The 22,779-nt window shown below is 50.7% G+C and overlaps 1 long non-coding RNA gene across 1 annotated transcript; it reads left to right on the plus strand.

Moving 5' to 3' along the window:
* Nucleotides 1–3,777: 3,777 nt before the first annotated feature.
* Nucleotides 3,778–21,689, plus strand: LOC116871364. Its single transcript, XR_004383371.1, has 3 exons — nucleotides 3,778–3,863; nucleotides 16,736–16,740; nucleotides 21,680–21,689. It is a non-coding gene; the product is annotated as an uncharacterized LOC116871364 (long non-coding RNA).
* The last annotated feature ends 1,090 nt before the right edge of the window (nucleotides 21,690–22,779 follow it).

The following is a 22,779-nucleotide window of genomic DNA, read 5'->3' on the forward strand; positions in this document are numbered from 1 at the left end:
TGGAATTTCAACACTTCATCCTTTCTACTGGGCCTCTGCATTTCGGTTTGAAAAATCGGCCTGCGTTAATTGTCGGAGGCTGTTTCCCTCCGATTCCCCCAAGCGAAAGACAAGGGCTGCTGCTTTCCCTTCGCTGCATTAGTTGTCAAAAAAAAGACCGCTCTCCCCCAGATGGTCGATTCTGCGTCTCTGGCCTGGAGTTTTCCATCTGTGGAACAGCTCAAAGCCGCTTGGTACTGGGATCTCCGCGAGAGGATCTGCTGAAGATTTCCAAGATGGAAAGACGTTTGTCATCTTGGCAGGATCCTGTTGATGTAAATCCGGGAGTGTCCCGCCCAGTCCCCAGGTGCCTCCGAACCTTTCCAGGTGCGCTCATGACAAGAAGCTGCGGACCGTCCCCCACGCTGCTGAAGGTCAACAGCCCAAAAAAGTAGGTCTACAGGAGCTTCTGGTGGATGCAGCCCTTCCTGTCCACACTGGCGTCCACACTGCCCCCTGGACATTTGAATCTGTCTAATGGAAACCTACTTCCGGCAAGAGCAGGTGGAGATGACAGCAGTGAGTTGTTCCTCAATATTATATTTTGTCTTGGTAAGTGTGGGGGTGTCATGCCAACCCCTGGGTAAAGCATAAGTAAACACATATGGGTCAAGCAGACAATTCGCAGACACAATCCTACGACTAGGAAGTGAATGCATGGGAAAAAGTGTCAATTTCAACACTAACAATGCAAGCCAAACAGTAGGTAAATATGTCCGTACAAGGATGAGTGTGTGTGTGTGTGTTTGCCCATCAAACTAGAAGGGGCCACGTACATCTTTAGTAGCCAGTTGGTGGGATGGTACGTCTGAGTCACGGCTAGTGGCTATACACACTGATATTCTGAGCAGTATTTATCAGAGAGGTTAGGAAGCTCAATGTAAAGAACAGTTAACACTTACTAGACACCAGGTCCAAATTAAGTACCTCGGGCACACTTGGCGCATGTAGCCGATGCAATGACTCTTCTCCATCATCTTCATTTTGTCTGCTGAGTAGAGAAACAGAAGGAGGAAGAGCTCAGGCAGTTGGCCTGGGGTTGTGTAGCTGGTATGTGACAGACGCAGAGGTTGAACTCAAGACCCGTTCCCCAACTCCCTCACTCTCCTGTCCGGTGTGACTTCCTCTTTTGTTCTGTGTCTGTGAAGGAGCCTAAATACACCTTAAAAGTTGTCCCATGAGGACTTTGACACAAGGATACTCACTAGTTTATTTATGATAGTGAAGACTGGGAAACATGTTGGCAAAATAACACACTGTCACTTAAAAATAGCATCTAGGATTTTAGGTTATGGATGTCAGAATGAATGCAAACACATTTATCTTCAGTGCCTACCTAAATCCTAAGGAGATTCAGTGGAAATTTTTAGTAACACTCAAGATCACAAGGATGATGAGAATAGAAAATGAAATGGTAACATGACTTTGGATGCTGAGAGGCTGAGAGACAAGTGTCTATAGACCAGGCCATCAAAGAAAGGAGAGTCCAATCTATAGTACCTGAAACATAGAAATCAGAAGAAAACACAAACAGAAAGGAAAACACACAACACACCGAAGACCCCCACCAGGCCTGGCACCTGGGAAGCAAACGTGGGGTTCGACCACTCCCTTTCCCAGACATTCCTTCCTTCCCCTACTCAGTGTGTTGGCCCTGGCAGGAGACTAGAGATCTCTCTAGAAAGGCTAAGGCAGAGGGTCACTGAAAATGTGAGGGTTAAATGAACAGCCAAATTAAAAATATGATGATTAAATATGATGATTAAACATGATGATTTTTTTTCTCCTGGTTGACTCTCAGCATTCTGGTGATCAGACTTCTCCCTTCCAGAAAGGAAAGTAGAAGATTCTTTTCTGGAAAATCTCACCAGCCCAAGAGAAAAGACCTAATGATATGAACAGCAGAGCCCCCACAGTGACATTCCAGGCAGGCTGCCCCATTGCAAGACAGAGCCAACAAATGTCACCATTACTTGGGATTCCTAATCAACTTTTAAGGGACCTTCTATTAAATATAAGCAAACTTTGAAAAATCAACAAATATTTGAAGAAGTCTTGTAACATAGACAGATACCAAACAAGCAAACAGAATGCTGGAGAGAAAACGATTATGTAGGAAGATGAAAACCAAAGCCAAAAAAGAAGAAACACTCCAATAATACCCTCCAACTTAGAAGATGTTACATCTATGAAATAAGAACAGCATGCCAGTAAAAAGGAACACTTAGAAAAGAAAAGAAACAAAGAGGCTTGGGGACATTAAAAAAGATAATGGCAAAAATTAAAAACTCAGAAGGAAGGTTCTAAGATAAAGCTGAGGAAATCTCTCAGATGGTAGCAAAATGCCAAAGCAGTTTAAGAAGAGAAAAGACAATTAAAGAATCAACCAAAAACAAAACAAAACAAAACAAAACAAAAATAAAACAAAAAAACCCAAAACAATAAAAAAAAAACAGAGGAGGAGAGGAGAAGTTAGAAAGAGAATGGATGTAGCACAGGGGGATAAATCATCAAAAAACAGCAGAGATGACCGGTCATGATGTAGTGATTCTTGGTGCCTCAAAGTGTTCCAAGCATTGCCTATTAACTCAAGAATTGCACATTTACTCATAGAATTCTAATGAAAACTCTTGGGGTTGACATTATCTTTATCCTACTTTATAAATCAAGACAGTAAAGCACAGAGGGGATAAAGTCTGATTCCCCAAGGTCACCCAACTGATAAATGGCAGAGCAAAGATTCAAACTCAGGTATGTTGGCTCTCTTGTCTAAGATCTAAGCACACCATTAGGCTGCCTCTCAGGAAAATAGCTTTATAAAATCCAAGAAATTCTTCACTGTTGTTTTCCAGACCTGACGTTTCCAAACTGAAAAGACCATTTGAGTGTCTAGCACATTGGATAAAATGTTATGCATACTAAGACATAAAACCGTAGCACGATGGAACTTCAGAACCCTGGGGACAAAGCAGAAATCCTAAAAGCTGAGAGAGAGAGAGATGAGAGAGAACACATTTCCTATAAGATCAAGAATCAGGATGACATATGACTTCTTCTTAAGAGCAATTCTGGAAACAAGGAGAAAATGGAATAATGTACTGCCTTTAGTTCTGAGGATCAGGAAGTTGGACTAGCCGTCTGTACTCAGCCAAATGGTCACGTGTGAACGTGGAGTAATGACATTTTAGATACAACTGGCCTTGTGCATCTTTTCCTTCAACCTGAGGGAGTCAACCAGAGAGGGAGGCACAACAACAGGAAATGGGGCTACACAGGAAAGCTGCATCCCCAGGGTTGTAGGGAAGGAATCTCTAGGATGACAGTCATTTTTCAGAACAGTGTCCAGATCAGAGCAGGTCGGGAGAGTGGGATGGACGTCCCCAAGATGAAGTTCACCAGATGTGTTTGAGTGACCTGCGCAGGGGCTCCAGTGAAAGTCAGTTTCCAGAAGATGTGGGAAAGACAGGCAGACAAACCGAGAGACAACACCCGGGAGGATGAACTGCACTAAGAATAAACTGTTGTTCAGGGAAAGACAAATGACCTCAATGTGTCCACTGAGTCAGAAATACGTATTACCGTTCCTGTTTGCACGTGTATATAAAAAAGCACCGAGCGAACACAGATCTGATCAGAAAGGTGACTCCATCCTCATGGCGGGATGCCAGGGGAGTGGGGAGAGGGCATGTGTGCATTTCTTGTCCTTAGTGGTGAGTAAGCCAGTAAATAAAGACTGAAGTGGAAAAATCAACAGGTATGTTATGTACAAACGTGGGGTAAAGACCAAAAGAAACGACAGGAAATTGGAAAGCGTTAAACTCTGTGTGGGGGGGGAGGTGGGGGAGGACCGGCATGAGTTTGATCAGGGAATACTGATTTTATAATACATCTTACGGATGCAATTGATTCTGTAATTATGTGCCCAGGTAGCTGATTACAAGAAAACTCTTTTTTTTTTTTTAAGATTTTATTTATTTGACAGATAGAGATCACAAGTAGGCAGAGAGAGAGGAGGAAGCAGGCTCCCCGCTGAGCAGAGAGCCCGATGTGGGGCTCGATCCCAGGACCCTGAGATCATGACCTGAGCTGAAGGCAGAGGCTTAACCCACTGAGCCACCCAGGTGCCCCTACAATGAAAACTCTTAAAGGAAACAATGATGGACATGAAGGGTGTTGGTAACATGACAAATGACAATCACGTGGTGTTGGGTGAAAAGCAGGATCCCAATGACGTGAGCAGGACTGGAAGAGCGCGGCAAACAGATGAAACCAGGAGAAAGACTCATGGGGAGGGCATCAGGTACTGAAGGTGCCTGGTCAGAGTGGGGGATGCTTTAAAGATCCTTCTTTTAAGTGTTTCCCACATTTGCTGTCGTGTGGTGAGGTTCCTTGGGTGATGGAAAGTGGAGGGGAGAACAGATGCCCCTGGGAAGTGACCATTCTCCTGGGAAGCCTGGTGGGCATGGAGTTAAGCAGGTCTCTGTGTTCTGCTTGGTGTCAGGGACACCCTCTTCTTCTTCTTTTTTTTTTTTTTTTAATTTTTAATTTCTTTTCAGCGTAACAGTATTCATTGTTTTTTGCACCACACCCAGTGCTCCATGAAATCCTGCCCTCCCTAATACCCACCACCTGGCTCCTCCAACCTCCCACCCCCGCCCCTTCAAAACCAGCAGGTTGTTTTTCAGAGTCCACAGTCTCTCATGGTTCACCTCCCCTTCCAATTTCCCTCAACTCCTTTCTCTCCATCTCCCCATGTCCTCCATGTTATTTGTTATGCTCCACAAATAAGTGAAACCATATGATAATTGACTCTCCCTGCTTGACTTATTTCACTCAGCATAATCTCTTCCAGTCCCATCCATGTTGCTACAAAAGTTGGGGATTCATCCTTTCTGATGGAGGCATCATACTCCATAGTGTATATGGACCACATCTTCCTTATCCATTCATCCGTTGAAGGGCATCTTGGTTCTTTCCACAGTTTGGCGACCGTGGCCATTGCTGCTATGAACATTGGGGTACAGATGGACCTTCTTTTCACTACATCTGTATCTTTGGGGTAAATACCCAGTAGTGCAATGGCAGGGTCATAGGGAAGCTCTATTTTTAATTTCTTGAGGAATCTCCACACTGTTTTCCAAAGTGGCTGCACCAACTTGCATTCCCACCAACAGTGTAAGAGGGTTCCCCTTTCTCCACGTCTCCTCCAACACATGTTGTTTCCCATCTTGCTAATTTTGGCCATTCTAACTGGTGTAAGGTGGTATCTCAATTTGAGGTGGTTTTAATTTGAATCTCCCTGATGGCTAGTGATGATGAACATTTTTTCATGTGTCTGATAGCCATTTGTATGTCTTCATTGGAGAAGTGTCTGTTCATATCGTCTGCCCATTTTTTGATATGATTGTCTGTTTTGTGTGTGTTGAGTTTGAGGAGGTTTTTTTTTTTTTTAATACTTTATTTATTTATTTGAGAGAGAGACAGTGAGAGAGAGTATGAGCGAGGAGAAGGTCAGAGAGAGAAGCAGACTCCCCGTGGAGCTGGGAGCCCGATGCAGGACTCGATCCCGGAACTCCAGGATCATGACCTGAGCTGAAAGCAGTCGCTTAACCAACAGAGCCACCCAGGTGCCCGAGTTTGAGGAGTTTTTTACAGAGCCTGGATATCAATCTTTTGTCTGTACTGTCATTTGCAAATATCTTCTCCCATTCCGTGGGTTGCCTCTTTGTTTTGTTTACTGTTTCCTTTGCTGTGCAGAAGCTTTTGATCTTGATGAAGTCCCAAAAGTTCATTTTTGCTTTTGTTTCCTTTGCCTTTGGAGACATATCTTGAAAGAAGTTGCTGAGGCTGATACCAAAGAGGTTACTGCATATGTTCTCCTCTAGGATTCTGATGGGTTCCTGTCTCACGTTGAGGTCTTTTATCCATTTTGAGTTTATCTTTGGGGACACCCTCTTCTTTGTGATGTCTGATGATACCCATGTCAACTTGCTGGTCAGGGGAGCCAGGCCATAAGCTTCTGGAATGGCAGCCTGTAGACAGACGTGAGAAGAGCTGGCAGAGAAAAGAAGTCCCAAAGAATCCAAAGAGAATGGTACGGGAGCCTGTCAATGCTGCGGGCACATGGCTGGTGAGCCCCTCTTCAACTGCCCACACTCTCAGAACATCAGAAGCACCGGAAAGTGACTGATTCTCTTGTGGGGCTTCCACACACATCTCTGCTGTGTGGACCAGGATGGGGTCCCATCCTCTCTCCCCTTCACTCTTTTTCCTGCGCTCCCTCAACAGATCTTCTGGGTCTGAGGAAGATCATCCATGACGGAGGGTCCCAGGAGCCCCACTCTCATGCCTACAGTTTTGACATTTCTGTCTCCCCCATCACACTTGAGCTTCTTAGGGGTGTCTGTGTAAGGTTACACACGGGGGAGACATTCAGTAAAGGAGCAGATCCTAATTCAGGGATAAACAGGAGGTGGAAAGTTTCTCAGGAATCTGGAGGAAGAGAATAGTCCCAGGGGTGGCTGGGACCAGTTCACCTGGTCACCCCTTGCAAGGGCCAATGGTGAGATTTCTTCCCAACTCCCCATTTGAAGGATGGCGTGTCAGTACCTTGGAATTAGTCATGGTGGGAATATTTACACAAGGTAATCCGTCAACATACAAGTAAGCCCCGAGGCTCCTGGAGAGCTGGTCATGAAGTGTGTACTCCAGCAATATCGCAGATCAGGCCCTTGTTGGCCATGGGCTCCTTTTCCGAGAAGCAACCAATAGTCCAGTGATGCTGGTAAAAGCCACCCTCTTCATTCCAAGAGCCTGCCTGAGATGGGACTCAGGCATCGACAAGGACTTTTCCATTTGGGCATTGTGAAGAGCCTTTTTGATTTGAGAAGATGGGAAAGTTGGGGCTCTCTACCCCTGAGCTAATTCTGGCACTCACCTCTGAGGTTTTCGGATATCTCTGTCACAACCTGGGTGAGAGAGGACAGGGATGTGGGGTTCCCAAACACGATGTAATTCAGTGGCAAGACCAAGCCAACCCTCCACAGCCAGCTTTGAAAATCCTTGAGAACAGGTTTGAATATTGTTCTGTTTTAGAATTTTTGCAGGTGCCTGGAAGGAAGTGGCAGATCCCAGACCCTCCGCCGCTGCACCCTGTTGCCCAGTTTAAAAATAAAAAGTGTGGTCAATGAGTTCTGGGCAGATCTCCTGACATGGGTGTAAAAAAGATTGATACTTCGCAGGAGGCTTTGCCTCGGAATGTAAATATCATCTCCATGAATCAAAATCACAATAGGGGATAAAAAGAAACTCGCTGTACCATGCTAAGACTCTGTGGGTACCCCCAAGGTTCTGAGTCATAAGTCAAGGGGTTCTAGGAGGCTCTGTGGGGTTCTGGGGGTTCCTTGGGTCCTCTGAGGTCTCCGGTAAGGCAGCCTTGGGGCTTCTGAGCCCCAGAACTGACGGATGACTTTGGGTGTCTCTATGATTGTTCCTCCCTGTCGACAGGGTTCCACGACAGGCCCCCCGTGAGATAAGCTGTCATTTCTTCATTCTGTTCCACGAATACGCACTGGTCACCTCCTTTTGGCAACCCTCTTGTGTTGGCTGCTTCTACGACATCAAGTGGGTTTTAACAGTTGGAGAAGCTCCTTGAGACGGGGACAACCCCAGTCCCTACCGGATGAGATGGAGGTGTTCAGAGCTCGACTGACCTCCCCGCCCCTCCCAGTCATACGCTTCTTTCTAGCCCTCAGCGTGCTGCTCTCACTCCTGCCTCAGGGACCTGAGACACACTCTTTTTCACAGACGTGGCTCTGAGCAGAGCGCGTGGCCCTCCAGGCTGCCCCTGCTTTGCACCGCTGACCGCACGCTCCCTGCACCCCTGCTTCCATGGTGCAGACCTCGATCGCGCACCACGCACTCCCCAGACCTGCTGTGCGAGAGCTGAGGGCCCCTCTCGTCGTGTTGTGACGTCATCACCCAGACGACGAGTCCTCAGTGGTCGGGGCTCCCTGGAGTCTCTGCGTCCGGTGACTACAGAGTCCTCGTCTCTCCTCGGTGGACTTCTGGCTGTTGGGTCCGCCTGTCTTCCATCCTAGCGCAGCCTCACGTCCTGTTGTGAGTCACTCCACATGATCGTGGAGGACCTGAATTAAATGACTCTTCCCACTCTCCATCTACCAACAAACCTGGTAACTCACCCTCTCATCTGATACAAGGGTCTTCCCTCTGATCTGCATTGCCTGCCAAACGGCGGAAGCCTCTATCTCCCTTTGGGCCGGCGGGTTCCGTGGGTCTGGGACACCAGCCTGTCCCTCCCAGCTGCTGGCCACTCCTGGGAAGATGAGGGGGACCTACTTCTGGTTTTGCCGGATGATATTCTTCAGAATTGGTGGGTAAACCGTCAGCAGGGGAGTCACCCTACAGTTTAAGAAGGAAGAGACAGACAACCCCAAAATTTTTAAAAAAGGAAAAAATGTGGGGAAAAATGTCTGAATAGACACTTCACAGAAGATGTGCAAATGGCCAAAAACACATGGAGAAGGAAGATCATTAGTCATAAAAGATGCAAATTAAGACAATGAAATATTAAAGTCATAAGGAAACATAAACATTAATTTGAAAAGCCTCAGAAATTCCCAATTGTGATAAGAATGTGGAGCGAGCAGAACCGTGTTGCAGGTGGGAGGTAAAATGGTACAAACACTCTGGAAACCATAGTGTCCCCCAAAGCTAACACGCATTTACCCTGCAGTGGTATGCAGGGATGCAGTGGTTTCCCCTTCCAGGTGTTCATCTAAGAGAAATGAAAACACACATTTAGAAGCCCCAACCTGGGTGTGAGTGTTCATGGCAGCCAAATTCATTCCCGAACTGGAGACCGTCCACATGCCCACCCACAAGAGGAAGGACGTGTTATATGTCTATGCAGAAGAGTACTTCTCAACAGTAAAAGGAACAGGCCATTTGCACAGCCTAGGGAGCTCATGGGCATCATGCTGAGGAAAGAGGGATAGCAGAGGACACCCTGGGGGGTCTGCCGACTGCAAGTTCTGGAACAGGGAAAACTCTACGGGAATTAAAATGAGAGCAGCAGCTGCCTGTGTATATGGGGGATTGACTGGGAAGTGGCTGGAGAACTTCTGAGACGGAGGGAAAGTTCTACATCATGATGGCAGTGCTGTATTCACAACGCACATGGGGCCACATGCTTGTCAAAGTCATCCAACGGGACACTTAAAACCTGGACCCTTTAGTGGTGTGGGTTACGTGTCTGTGTGTGTGTGTGTGTGTGTGTGTGTGTGTGTGTGTTGTAGGAGATGATCAGGGTCCCCACCTGTGACTTTCTCTTAAACTCAGAAATCCCACTGATTAGCGAGGAGCAGGTTGTATGAGCGCATTTGCCGTGGTTGGAATTACTGGCTCCCTTCTCCACCCTTCCCTGCATCTGTGCCCAGTGCCCTGTGGTGGAGCAAAGGCAGCCCAGGTGACCAGAAAATGCTCGAGCTACTGTCCTTGCTGAGCTCTGAGCTCTCCCGATTGCTTGTTGCCCAGCAGCCGCGGCCGATAAGCTCCCCCGCATCCATACTCCTTCTGAGGCTTCCCCCGAAAGTCACTTCCTGGCATGGTCCCACTCCCTCTCTCTCACACTGATTACTAATGCCCCCCCCCCAATAACTCCCTCCCAAACTGCTCTGGTTAAATCCATAACAGACCGCCAGAATCATCTCAAGACTTTCTATTATTTCTCAGAGAAAACCAACCCAATAATTCAGCCTGATACTCAGATTCCACTTTAGCAGCCCCCAGTGGGGTCCATCCTCCCTGTGCCCCAATATCATGGCCCCAACCTACCCAATACCCAGCTCCCCCCATGATTCCTGCCCACCCCTCCCCCCCCAACCAGTGCACCTGGAAGCCAGGCATGGAGGTTAGAGACGGCGCATCCTTGTGGATATGGAAACAGAGAATGGGACCCAGCAATGGGTTTGGGATGTGTCGCCCCAAAATATACCACTTTGGCCCGGGAATTATTTTGAGGCAAAGGCTTTTGAGTTCCCGAAGTCCCTTTTCTCTAAAAAGAAAGTTCCCTAAGGAACCGTCACTATTCATCCCTATCCCCAGGGGTAGCCACAAGCTCTTCTTGACTCTGTTTTCCTAAGGGCCCATTTATCTCTCAAAAAAATGTAACTGGTGTTTCCATTAGTGTCCCCCACCCCAAAGTCATTTGTTCTCCCAGATGTGCATCTGTGCCCCTCCCACCCCTAGTAAAACATATATAATCTTATTTGGGTGATGCCCTGAACATGTAAAACTAAAAATTAATAAGCACGTAGGTGTGTATGTCTTTCTCCTGTCAGGCTACCTGGTGCCAGTTTTAATTCACAGGACTCCTGGCACTGAACTTAAGAGTATAGAGGAGAGGACTTTCCTCTCCCACAACCACATATTGAGAAGTCAGCTCATGGAAGCAAGAAGAGAGATCAGAAGATGTAAGATTTATTTTGTTTTGTTTTGTTGTAAAGAGTCCTGGGTCCGACTAAAACAACTTGCGCTGTTTTAATGGATGTGTCTCGCTTCCCAGCGGAGACCAGGTGACAAGATGAACCAGGCATCAGCGACCCCTCGCTCCTCCAGTGGCTCACAGAAGCCCCAACCCGTGATTCATAAGGCTGGAGGCACTGAGGAGCAGCGCTTGAAGTGCGGGCACAGAGGGGGAGCGCGCGACAGGCGGTGGAGACGGCCACTGCTGTGCAGGCCATCAATATTAGTTAAATTTAACAGTGAAGTCTTATTGACTATAAGAGTCTTAATTATCAGGAAGAATGACCCTGTCTGTTAGCAGCAGAAAAATGATCAAAACCAAAACCACATAAACTTAAATTGTTTGCTCGTCCTTTTATAGATAAGATTAATTGGCTAAATGGAGCCTATAGGTTAAGAGGGATAAGTGGCAGTTTTGTTTTTGTTTTTTTTTCCCCTCCGACAATTGCCTTCTTAACACTCTAGACTTACGCTCCAGAGGTTTGATGGGGACATTCATCAAAGAGTGTTGCTGTTACTGTTTTAATGCGACTTTTCTCTGAATCTTTCCCACCTCGGGGCTTTGTCTGCTGGGAGGTTAACAGGCCTCCAGGCTGTCAGAATAGGGTGTTCTGAGAGGGTGGGGGCAGGTGTGACTGAAGCCACCCTGGGAAGCCAGCAGAGGCGCATGCCCACGCACACGCACACGCACACTTGCATACACATACGCATGCATACACAGCACACATGCATGTACACACAGATGCATACACATACATCAACACATGCACACATATGCACACACATATACACACATGCATGCACACCCCCCACACACGTACACATGCACACATTCATATGCACACACGCACCCATGCGTACGCACATGCACACACATAAACACACATACGCACTCATGCGTACACACATGCACGCACACATGCACACACATGCATGCCTATCCTGCTGTGCTCTGGTTCCCAACCAGGACCGTAGGTGCCTAGAATGACTGAATGCTGGCTGAGCCACCATTGTGCGCGTGTCCCAGTGGGCATGAAGGACGGAGAACACACCTCACGGGCTGATTTCTATTAGAAAGCCTGGGTCCTGCTGGGGTTGTTTTCCCCTGCTAATGCCTGAGGACTTAAGTGTCTTTGCTCTGGAGTGAGCTCTTTGGGTGGGTGAGTCCCCTCCCACCTCCATTCCTTTCCTGAGCCCCAGAGGAGCAGTTAGCCACACCAGTCCTAAGGATGCGATGGACGAGCAAAAGCAGGCCTTTGTCAAACCCTCGTCTCAAATCAAATACCCCTGTCCAGGAAAACAGGTGATTCTTCTACTCCAATGAGAACATGTGAAAAATGATGTGGGCAGGAGAAATGAACAGAGGCCCAAGGCCACAGGAGAGCTCCTCAGTGCTGCTGGCGGGGCATCATTCAAAGCTGGACGTGTGATTCCTCAGAACCTAGGAAGTGGGAGGTCAGCTCTCCCCACCGCTCGGGTTTCCCATTATTGCTCTGTGCCCCAGAATACCAGGTGCCGTGGATTGCACGGTATCCCACTCCCGAAATTCATCTGCTGGAGTCCTAAACCCCAGTAAGTCAGAATGCGACTGGTTTGAAGATGGGGCTTTTACAGAGGTGATTCGAGTAAAATGAGATCGCTAAGGTAGGCCCTAATCCAAGAGGACCAGCATCCTTATAAAAAGAGCAGGGGGCACAGAGACACACAGAGGGACGACTGCACGAGGACACAGGAGGACACAGCTGCCCACGGGCCAAGGAGAAGAGCCTCAGGAGGAGCCGGCCCTGCCGACACCTGGATCTCAGACTTGCAGCTTCCAGACTGTTCAGAACAAATGTCTGCTGGTGAGGCCCCAGGCCGGCCCAGCAGGCGAACCCAGCATGTCCCCTCTGTTCTCTGTAGCTTTGGCAAGCAGAGTTTCTGCGCCCAAGACTGGGGAGAAAGCAGGTGGGTCCTGCCTGGTTCTCCCCCTGCAAGGACGTTCTGCTCTATTCTTAACTTGCATGGCATTTTTAAGGCATACATTCTTGCCCCTAAATCAAAGCATTATATTTCAAAGGAAATTGAATAAAGCATGCTTTCGCAGCCTCATGGATATGTGTGCTATGCAAACAGCAAAGATCCTTGTCTGAAAGTAATTCTCTCCCGGCTCCCTCGGCCACCGGGGAACGAAATCAAAAGATCGGCAGTGGTTCCAAGCTCATCGTTTGTCAAAGCGAGGAGAAGCTCAAAGCTGCAGACTTTTGTGTCCCGAGCTAAATTTAGCTCATCACACCTCCGAGTTCTGTTCTCTGTCCAGGACCCCCGGCATCCCCAGCGAAAGGATTAGCGGGGCTGACAGCAGTGATGACAGCTTGTGCTTTTAGTTTCTTGCCTCAGACGGTTTTCAAAGGACTCAGGCACCCTGATTTCACTCATGTGTGTTGACACTGGTGGAGGCTGCACAGGGGAGGAGGCCGGCCAGTCTTACAAACCACAGGACAGACGGGGGGGAAGAGGCACATCTGTGCTGCCCCACACACGTGCAGGACGTCAGCCTTTGCGTGGCACTGTCTTCTGTCCTCCCTTTCTTAGGACACACGGCGAGCTACCCTCCTCACAGAGCTCCCACCGTGGAAGGTTCTTGTGGTTCCAAAGGGGGCTGGATGCAGGGGTGGCCTGGGACACTGCTCCTGACTTGTCACCACATGTCCTGCCGGAGCAGCACATGCGTGAGCCCAGGGGGTTCCTCTGTCAGTAAGGATCACGGATGGATGATGCTGGCCCATGGACACTCCTGGGAGAGCCCACCCACCTGCAAAACTGAGGGCAGAAAGAGAGAGAGAGAGGGAGGGAGAAGACCTTCCCTGGGACCCAGGGCATGTTTTCTTATCTGAGCAAAGTGGTACCAAGTGACCACAGTGTCCTCTTAGGGTGGGGACTGCGGGGTGGGAAGGAAACCTCTCCCCTGTTTTCCTTCCATGCCGTGTGCTGGGGGTGGGGGGGTTGGTTAGGAAATCTCTTCTCTCCTGACGTTTCCATGGTGACGGGTGGAAGTGACATTCTCCAGCATGATCTCTACCGCTTGTCTTAACATCACTTCTTCTACCGTTTCTCAGATGGTTCAGAACACAGGTGGGAGGAACGTGGTGATGGGATATTTACTGCCCCTCCGGCTGCCATGCCCCTGGCCCCGAGCACAGCCACTCGCACGATGGGGAAGTCAGTGTGGACTCTGAGCGGTGGTTCTAGATCTTTGTGTTTGCAATGACTCACGCAGGGGCTTCCTGCGAGGGGCAGCCCATCCGTCCTCCGACTCCCACCTTCACTCAGCCTTCCTGGGTTCTGGAGTTGGTCTGGGGATGTCGGGGTGAGGAGGGCCTGGATCCGTCCCTAAGAAGATATCAGCGTCGTGGAGAAGATTGCTGCACGGTGGCAGAAAGGTCACACTCCTGCGGCCGCCCAGATCTTCGTCAATGCCTCTGAAGCCCCTCCTGGCCGGGCCCCAGAGCCCCCATTCTCCCTCTGCAGCTTCGCCAGCCCCTCCCGACAGAGGGAGCCCTCCGTCCCTGCTCGCCTCTAGGTCAGCTCCGTCCCTTCCTCTGGGCTTTGGTTAGATGCTGTCTCCCCGATCACCACGATGAAGCTCGGGCCACCAACAAAGAGCAGCGTGGGCTGGACGGCTTCGGTGGCAGAACTGCACCCCTCACGGCCCCGGCGGTGTAAGGCGGACCCGTTCCTTCTGCGCCTCTCTCCTTGGCGTGTAGACGGCCGTCTTCTCCCTGCGTCCTCACAGGGCCGTTCCTCTGTGCCCCCGTGTCCTGATCTGCTCTTGGTAAAGACACCAGTCCTGTTGGATTAGGACCCGCCCCTCATTTTACCTTGATTATGACCTCATTTTACCTTGATTACCTCTTCAAAGACCCCATCTCCAAACAGTCCCATTGGGTGCCAGGGGTTCGACACAGGAGTTTTGGGGACACATAATTCAGTCCATAACAACCACCCAGTCCCTAGAAAAATGTCCCTGCTCTGGGAACACCATATTCCCCCACCCCTGCACTGCTGGCCCCTTGCGCCCCGCACCCCCACCTGCTTCAGGAAGGTTCACAGTCTGTCTTCCCAGCCAGGGCGTGAGCTCCAAGACAGCAGGGGTTCCCAGGTCTGTTTCCCTGTTTTCCAAACACTTGCACAGAGCCCCGGGCACACAGCTGCACTTTAGGAATGGGAATTTAATGCGGGGTCCGGCAAAGAAGGAGCAAGGAGGCGGGCTGGCCGGGAATGGGCCCGGCGGAGGCTCCCAGGGTTTTGTCTTGTCGAGGTCCAGCAGATGTTGCCAGGACTGTGGGCCCCCTGTTGAATATAGGTGGGAGGAACGTGGTGATGGGATATTTACTGCCCTCTCCTGCTGCCATGCCCCTGGCCCCCGGCACAGCCACTCGCACAATGGTGGTACCAACCAGTGTGGCTCTTACCACCACGCCATCCCTCCTGAGAAGTCAGTGTGGACTCTGAGCGGTGGTTCTAGATCTTTGTGTTTGCAATGACTCACGCAGGGGCTCCCTGCGTGCCAGGAAGGCCTGGCAGTGGGGAGTGTGTTGGGGAGCGGGAGGTGCCGGAAACAAGGCAGGGGGCCACGGGGCCCCAGGAGTGACAGCCTTCCTCCTCTTGCCACAGGAGTGGCTGCTCCCTCCTCTCAGCAGAACAAAAATCCCTTAGAGGAGGAGAGTGTGTCTACAGAGCTGAAATGCCAGCGGGGTGGATCCTGTTCACCTGGGAGGGTCAGGGTGCAAGGCCCTGTTTCCAGGCAGCCCACAGGTGACCAGAAGTCACCCCAGACTTGTCACTGAGCCCTGGTTTGACTCTTCAGCAGCTGCCAGTGGACTCAGAAGAAGCCCCCCCACGACCTGGCCCCCCTCTGACAGACTGTCCTCCGGATGGTGGATATTCCCAAAAGGTGACCCACAGTTCTTCACAGTGGCCAGTGGCAGCAACTCTCTGTGCCGTGCTCGGCTCTCCAGACCTCTGATAGCCTTGCATGTCCGTCTGATGGCCGCAGACCCAGGAGCTGGGATGGAGCTCAGCTGTCCCTGCTCCTGCGCCCAGCTCTACCTCCCTCCCCGTGGCCGTGGTACCAACCAGTGTGGCTCTTACCACCACGCCATCCCTCCTGAGACCATTGGCATCTGGGGTTATCTTCTAGGTCAGCTTTGCCTGCTGCTGACACGAGTCTCCCAAAGGTCAGGAAAGGGACCTGCTGGTGAGCAGAGGCGGTGGGATCCCTCAGGCATATCCAGGCAGACCCCACCATCCCTTTGCAGCCCGCAGCCAACCGGGATTTCACATGGCATGTTTGCTGGGTATAACGGAAAGAGAGAGATGGAACAAGTCCAAACGCCACGCACCCGCTCATTAGCTATGTCCTGAGCATGTCCTTTGCAAGCCTGTTTCCCACCTTCATACGGGGTAGCTTAGCCATTAAGAAATGGACGTCATGACTACAGCAGACACCGCGGAGGCACTGAGTACACCCGTAGTCCCTCCGTCGTTAGTAAGACCTAGGGTGAGTGGGCACAGGGGTCCAGGAGCCAAGCCACAGGGCAGCATGGACGTCAGGGCGGACTGGGCCTGCGTTATGGGGCCCCTGGAGCATCAGGATCCAGGACGGCTGACGGGTGTTGGCCTCGGGCCAAGAATAGCTGCTTCTCACCTTCTCCAACTTCAGCACCATTTCAAGGGGTGGAAGAGAGCCAGGAATGTGGGACAAATTGTTAAAAGTAAGGGATTCATTAAAAAAATGCAAAACAATAGAAAACTGTCTACCACATTTTATCAGGCAGACACAAGCCTCTTCTTTCTCCCCTTGCTACTGGTTACCTACTTCTGTTCTCTACCTCCTTCTATTTTTGATTTAGTGACGACTAGCTTTCAATTGTCACAAGCCTATCGACAAAGCCAAGTGACATTATTTTTTTTTAATTTATTCAATCTTTTATACCAAAATCTGTGAAAGGTTTCTTTCCATTAGCCTGCTTTCAGGGAAACAGCAGATATTTTATTTTATCTACATTTTTTTGATTATGTTATGTTAGTCACCGTACAGTACATCATTAGTTTTTGATGTAGTGTCCATGAGCCGAGATGCCCTTCAACGGACGAATGGATAAGGAAGATGTGGTCCATATATACTATGGAGTATTACGCCTCCATCAGAAAGGATGAGTACCCAACTTTTGTATCAGCATGGACGGGACTGGAGGAGATTATGCTAAATGGAATAAGTCAAGCAGAGAGAGTCAATTATCATAGGGTTTCACTTACTTGTGGAGCATAAGGAATAACACAGAGGACATGGGGAGATGGAGAGCAGAAGGGAGTTTGGGGAAATTGGATGGGGAGATGAACCATGAGAGACTGTGGAGTATGAGAAACAAACTGAGGGTTTTGGAGGGGTGTTGGGCGACCCTGGTGGTGGGTATTAAGGAGGGCACGTGTTGCACGGAGCACTGGGTATTACACGCAGACATACCCAAGTGACATTAAACAGCATCTGTGCATGTCATGAGAAGTGAGAACACGTAAGCTTGAAACCTCTTTCTTAGGGACGCCTGGGTGGCTCAGTGGGTTAAGCCTCTGCCTTCAGCTCAGGTCATGATCTCAGGGTCCTGGGATCGAGCCCCACATTGGGCTGTCTGCTCAGCAGCCTGCTTCCCTGCTCTCTCTCTCTGCCTGCCTCTCTGCTACTTGTGATCTCTGTCAAATAAATAAACAAAATCTTAAAAAAAAAAAAAAGAAACCTGCCTCTTTCCCAACCTCCTATTCTTGTTAGATAATATATCAGCACCATTTCTCTTTTAAACACTCTGCTCTTTTTATTTGTTTTTTAAGATATCATTGTTTAGAGTGCCTGGGTAGCTCAGTTGGTTAAGCAACTGCCTTCAGCTCAGGTCATGATCCTGGAGTCCCGGGATCAAGTCCCACATCAGGCTCCCTGCTCTGCACGGAGCCTGCTTCTCCCTCTGACCTTCCCCCTCTCAAGCTTGCTCTCTCTCATGCTCACTCTCTCTCAAATAAATAAATAAAATCTTAAAAAAAAAAACCTATCACTGTTTACTTGGCATTACCAATGTGTCCACGGTGTCCGCTCTTTGGGTTTTCTTGCAGGTTTGCCAATTCCCGTTGGCTTTGATTTCCTACTTGCTGGGGTGTGTCCTTTCACACAACTTTCGAAAAGGCTCTCTGAGTGTCAAACAGTGGACAGTGAACTCTTTGGGTTTGTCTGAAACTCTCTGAAGGGCAGATTAACTGGATATAGAATTTCTAGGTTAAGAGTTATTTCCTTCATATTAAAAAACTTATTGTATGACAAATTCCATACTTCGTGCTGCTGTCGTCTCGTCTCCATTTCACTCCGGCTCTTTGGTTCTTGCCGACCTCTCCTCTGGTGAGGTTAAAGACTCTCCCTTTGTCTCCGGAGTTCTGCGGATTCCACGATTTTCTTTTGGTCGATGGGCTTCAACAGTTTTACCACAAAGTGTCCTCGTGTGGATTCATTCTACTTATTTTGCATGGGACTGTTTGGGTTTCTTCAATCGGAGAGCTTACATCTTTCTTCACTCTTGAAAAACGAGCAGCCATGTTCCCTTCACTAAATATAATTTTAAACAGATGCAGAAGTTCACTGTCCTGTCCTTGTCTGAGCCGATGTCACTCCGTCCCTGCTGCCTTATCAGCCGTCGCTGCTGCCCTTCCCGCTCAGCGCACCTGCCGGCCGTGCCTAGTCTCCCGGTCCCTCTCTGGAAGGAACATCTGGTCTGTGACTATGCTTTATATGCTTTCTTGGTCCTTGCCCCCTTCTCATATCCCCTAGAACTTTTAACCTGTTTTGAAATTTCGCTCACCTTTTTATTACCTCTCTCGCAAGTGTAAACATGAAAGCCACACCCCCACGACAATTTTGGGTTCATGGGGAGCCCTTTCATGCTCCCACAGGACAAAGATTTAGACATTCCTGGTGGGGGTCCAGTGCTTGGCCTCAGGCCCTGGTTCCAGAACCCTGGGGAGGCATTTGGCTCATGCTCTCCCCCGTCCCCGTGAGGTCCTTTTTCATTTCTGACCTTCTGGGTTTTTGCTCTGGCTGGTGGTCTTTGTTATACGTAACCTCTGACCTCCACATCCCCTCCAGTAGCTACACCACAAGGCTCAACAGTAAGGCCTCAAACAGTCTAATGGAAGAGGGGAATCCTCCCCCCAAGAATTGTGCTTCTCACCGTGGGCCCTCACGGAGGCACCCAGGGTTAAGAATCCATGTTTAAAAGAACACACGTCTCATGGGATCTGGAATCTCTCTCCTCGGAATAGATCCGAAAGAAATGACGTCACGGTCTCAGACAGGTTTCTGCCCACCCAAGCTCACTGCAACATTACTCACGACAGCTGAGACATGGGGCCGCCCAGGCCCCCATCGATGGATAACCGGATAGAGCAAACGTGCCATGTGCACACGTATATGCGGGAAACCTACCATCCGCAACACCGTGGTTGAGGACGTCATGCTGAGCGAAATGGGATAGAGGAAGACAAATACCATGTGATATGTTGGGCACAAAGAACCAAAAAACCCAGCTGGTAGGAACAGAGTTGAGTGGTGGTTTCCAGGGCAGAGGGACGGGGGGAATAGGAAGATGTTGGTCAGAAAGTGCCAATTTCCAGTCATAAGGTGAGTGTGTTCTGGGGCCCTAGTGTGCAGGATGGCGGTTATGGTTAACAACGCTGTGTTCTGTCTCCAAAGTTGCTGGGAGACTAGATCTTTCATGTTCTCACTACAGAAAGAAAGAGAGAGAGAGAGAGGAAGGAAGGAAGAAAGGAAGGAAGAGAAAGAGAGAGAGAGGAAGATAGGAAAGAAGGAAGAGAGGAAGGAGGGGAGGGAGGGAGGGAGAGAGAGAAAGAGAGAGGAAGGAAAGAAGGAAGGAAGGGAGGAGAGGAGGTGCTAATGTGAGGTTCTGACCGTACCTGCCAACCGGGTTGTGGCAATGATTCCTAGACACACCTGGATGTCAGCGTCCTCACCGTGAACCCCCAAGCTCACACAGTGTTTTGTGTCAGAAAAGCTGGAGGAAAGAATACTGGTCAGCACGGCCAGATCCCCGCTGTCTGTCATCTGTTGTCAACACCTTTGAAAGGCAGATAACCCAAGTGTGGCGGAGATGTGCCTCTGCGGGTTCCGGCATACGCGTGAACGTGATGTACGCACAGAAGGGATTCTGGAGCGGTGTCTCCCCGAGGACTGGAAACAGCTTCTTCTTCAGGGTTCCGCGGTCATGAGTGACTCCGTTCCTTCCGTCTATGCAAATGCAGCTGTGAGATTTTATGATAAACATCTGTTTGTTTCCTAAGCCTTGTCAGCTGCTGTTGGAAACAAGGGAGACTCTCAACACAGGAACAAAACCCCCTTTCCACAGGAAGGGAACGGAATTCACCCGACACACGGGGGCTACTCTCGGGAAAGGTCCTAAATCCAGGCTGAGAATGGGGCTGGTGCCCTCCACTTGGAGGCTGAGTTCTGAGGTCACTCCTGAGCCCCACCAGAGAGCCCGGCACAGTCTCCTCCAGGGGACCCAGCACCCCCTCCCCACACTCGCCTGGATGCCTTGGCCTAATTCCATAAAACCAGTGCGAGGATCTGCCGTCATGGAAACTGCTTCCCAGAAAGTGGTGCGTGTCCTCTGGGGGCGGTTCCCAAAGACCAGACCTCCTGCCTGCGACGTAGCAGGCAGCCGTCCTCTGGGTCCCCCAGGGGACCATTTGGTTGGAATCTTTCCGGCATATCCCCAGGGAGCTGGGATAATTCCACCGGAGGCAGCCTCGTGGACGCAGACCCTCAGGCACACAGCACGTGGGCCACACTGAACCCCAAGGTCACAGGGCGGGGTCGCACCTGCAGAACCGGCCAGGCTCCAGGGGCTCCTTCTCACCCACCTGCTCGTGCATCTCCTCACCCATCTTCCGCATCGGGAGTCTGAGGTCCAAGTCACTCCCAGCACCCCCGACAGTGATTGCCAGCCCATCGCCTGCCCATTCAGATTCAGAACGCTGACCCGCGACAGAGCACGGCCCATTAGGACAGTGATCAGATTGTAAACGGTCCGTTTGGCTATCGAGAAGGTTCCTCAAAGGGCTAATTCCGCTTGTGTTAATGAGGGCCCTTTTGACGTCCTAGTGCTGCTTTTCTTGGCGGGTGACGGATTTACGATTCATGGAGGATTTTAATATTAATGTTGGCCTGATGGAAGATAAATCGGACACAGAATTTATCGGCCTAGTAAAGAATTAGATGTTCCCCCTCCCCCTGGCTATGAAGACAGCAGGAGGGATTTGTCCGTTCATCTAGGCGTTTGTGGCTGAGCCGCGTTTCGGGGATCTCCAGGTAGCCGCGGCGCCATAGGAAGGAGGCGTGCACCCCGGAGGAGAAATCAAGGGGGGACGCTCCAGCACGCGGCCCTGTCATGGGAGGGCAGGGGGTGGGGAAGCTCGTGAAATCCGCACCTGTTTCTGGGGCCTCCACTGCCCTTTCCACTGGCTTTTACTGGACCTGCCGACATGACCCCACAGCTGGACCGGCTGGTGCCTCATGGGGGGCGCCCAGGAAGAACCCAGGAGGAGAATAAACTGCTGGTGCCTTTGGTATCTCCTGCCCGCGCATCTTCCCAGGCTCCCTGCTCCCTCCTGTCTTTCAGGTACAATTTCCACAGCTCAATAGTTGGATTCTTCTCTGGTCTTCCCGACTTACACACGCAGGTAAGACCAGCCCCGCGTTTGGTGGTTAGTGAGCACTCCCTCCCCGAAAGGCCAGATCCTGGGGAGTTTCTCAGGTCCTCCTCCCCTGGTCCTGACACGGTTCCACCCACCCGGAAACATCAGGACTGACCCCACGACAACGAGGCCCACAGCGAGGCCAGCGCGGTCAGGAAGTCCCCCGAGGTTACCGAGCAAAGAGCACGGCCGGCACCAGAAGCTGCCCAGCTCCAGAGTCAAACCCTCACCTCCGTCCCGTGTCCCCTTGTGTGGCTGTCAAGAGTGCGACCTGTGCCGTTCCCTCTGCGGGGCTCCTGAGCAGTGTGTGTGCGGATTTTGTTCTTGAAGTTTCTGTATGAATTCCTCAGGCAAGCGCTTGTCACCCAGCTTGCAGGAATCATGTCACCAGGGCTCTTAGCCCCCGGGCAGCTCCATGGGCCCCGGCGCCCAGTGCACAGGTGGACACAGGGACGGCATCCCAGCCGGCCCCCATCAACGGCGCAGCCGGCACTCCAGGACTACTTCCTCGCAACAGGAATCACAGGGCTTTTCGCTCTTGAATGACTCAGCTCAGACAATGGGGAACACGACGGCCAACTTGACCGGGGACTTTCTAAATACGGCGGGGAGGCAGGATCATGCTCCTGCAGAATGAAGACCCCCGCGTGGAAATGGCAGCAGCCCCTGAGATAAGCCGACCCCTCCCGCGGGCTTCGTCCTTCCCTTGCTCAGGGTCTGTTCTGTTTCCACCCCGATTAGGGGGCGGCCCTACCATTCCGACACGCGCCCTGCAGGGCTACCCTCAGACCGGGCAACTGAGGGCTGGACCCTGCCCCCACACGGCTCCATTTCAAGCGCAGCTGCAGGGGGAGCCCCCGGACACTTGAACTTCCGACCGACCGGCTATGAGCTCAGCGGCTTCCGGGACCCTCTCCGGGTCTGATTATTTGTTGGAGGCAGAGCTTAAGAGAGCGTCAGGCTACGGTCTGACTATAAAGGAAACACAATGATAAGACCCACACAGGGAGGTCTGGGAGGGAGCACAGAGCTTCCGAGCCCTCCCCACCAGGAGCCCGAGTGTGTAACCCTCTGGGCATGTCGGTGTGTCCACCAGCTAGGAGGCTCCCTGAGTCTGGGTGTCCACAGGTGTGACGGGAATTTTCATGATGCAGACACAATTGATCAAATAACTGGGTGTGGGATTGAACCCAACCTCCAGGCCCTCTCCCCTGGTGGAGACCTCGCTGGCTCCAAGCCCCAGCCCGAGAACCATGTGGCCGGGCTTTCTGGGGTCCAGCCCCCACCCGGACCCTCCGGGGGGGCCTACCGGGAGCCAGTGCCCCAGTGTAGCAGACACTCCTATGCTGAGGTCGCTCCAGGGGTTTCTGAAACTCACTGAACACACCCAGCATTTTAAAATCG

The sequence above is a fragment of the Lontra canadensis genome, unplaced genomic scaffold (genome assembly GCF_010015895.1).
Source record: "Lontra canadensis isolate GAN:19392208 unplaced genomic scaffold, GSC_riverotter_1.0 scaffold25, whole genome shotgun sequence".
In the NCBI taxonomy this organism is placed as follows: Eukaryota; Metazoa; Chordata; class Mammalia; order Carnivora; family Mustelidae; genus Lontra; species Lontra canadensis.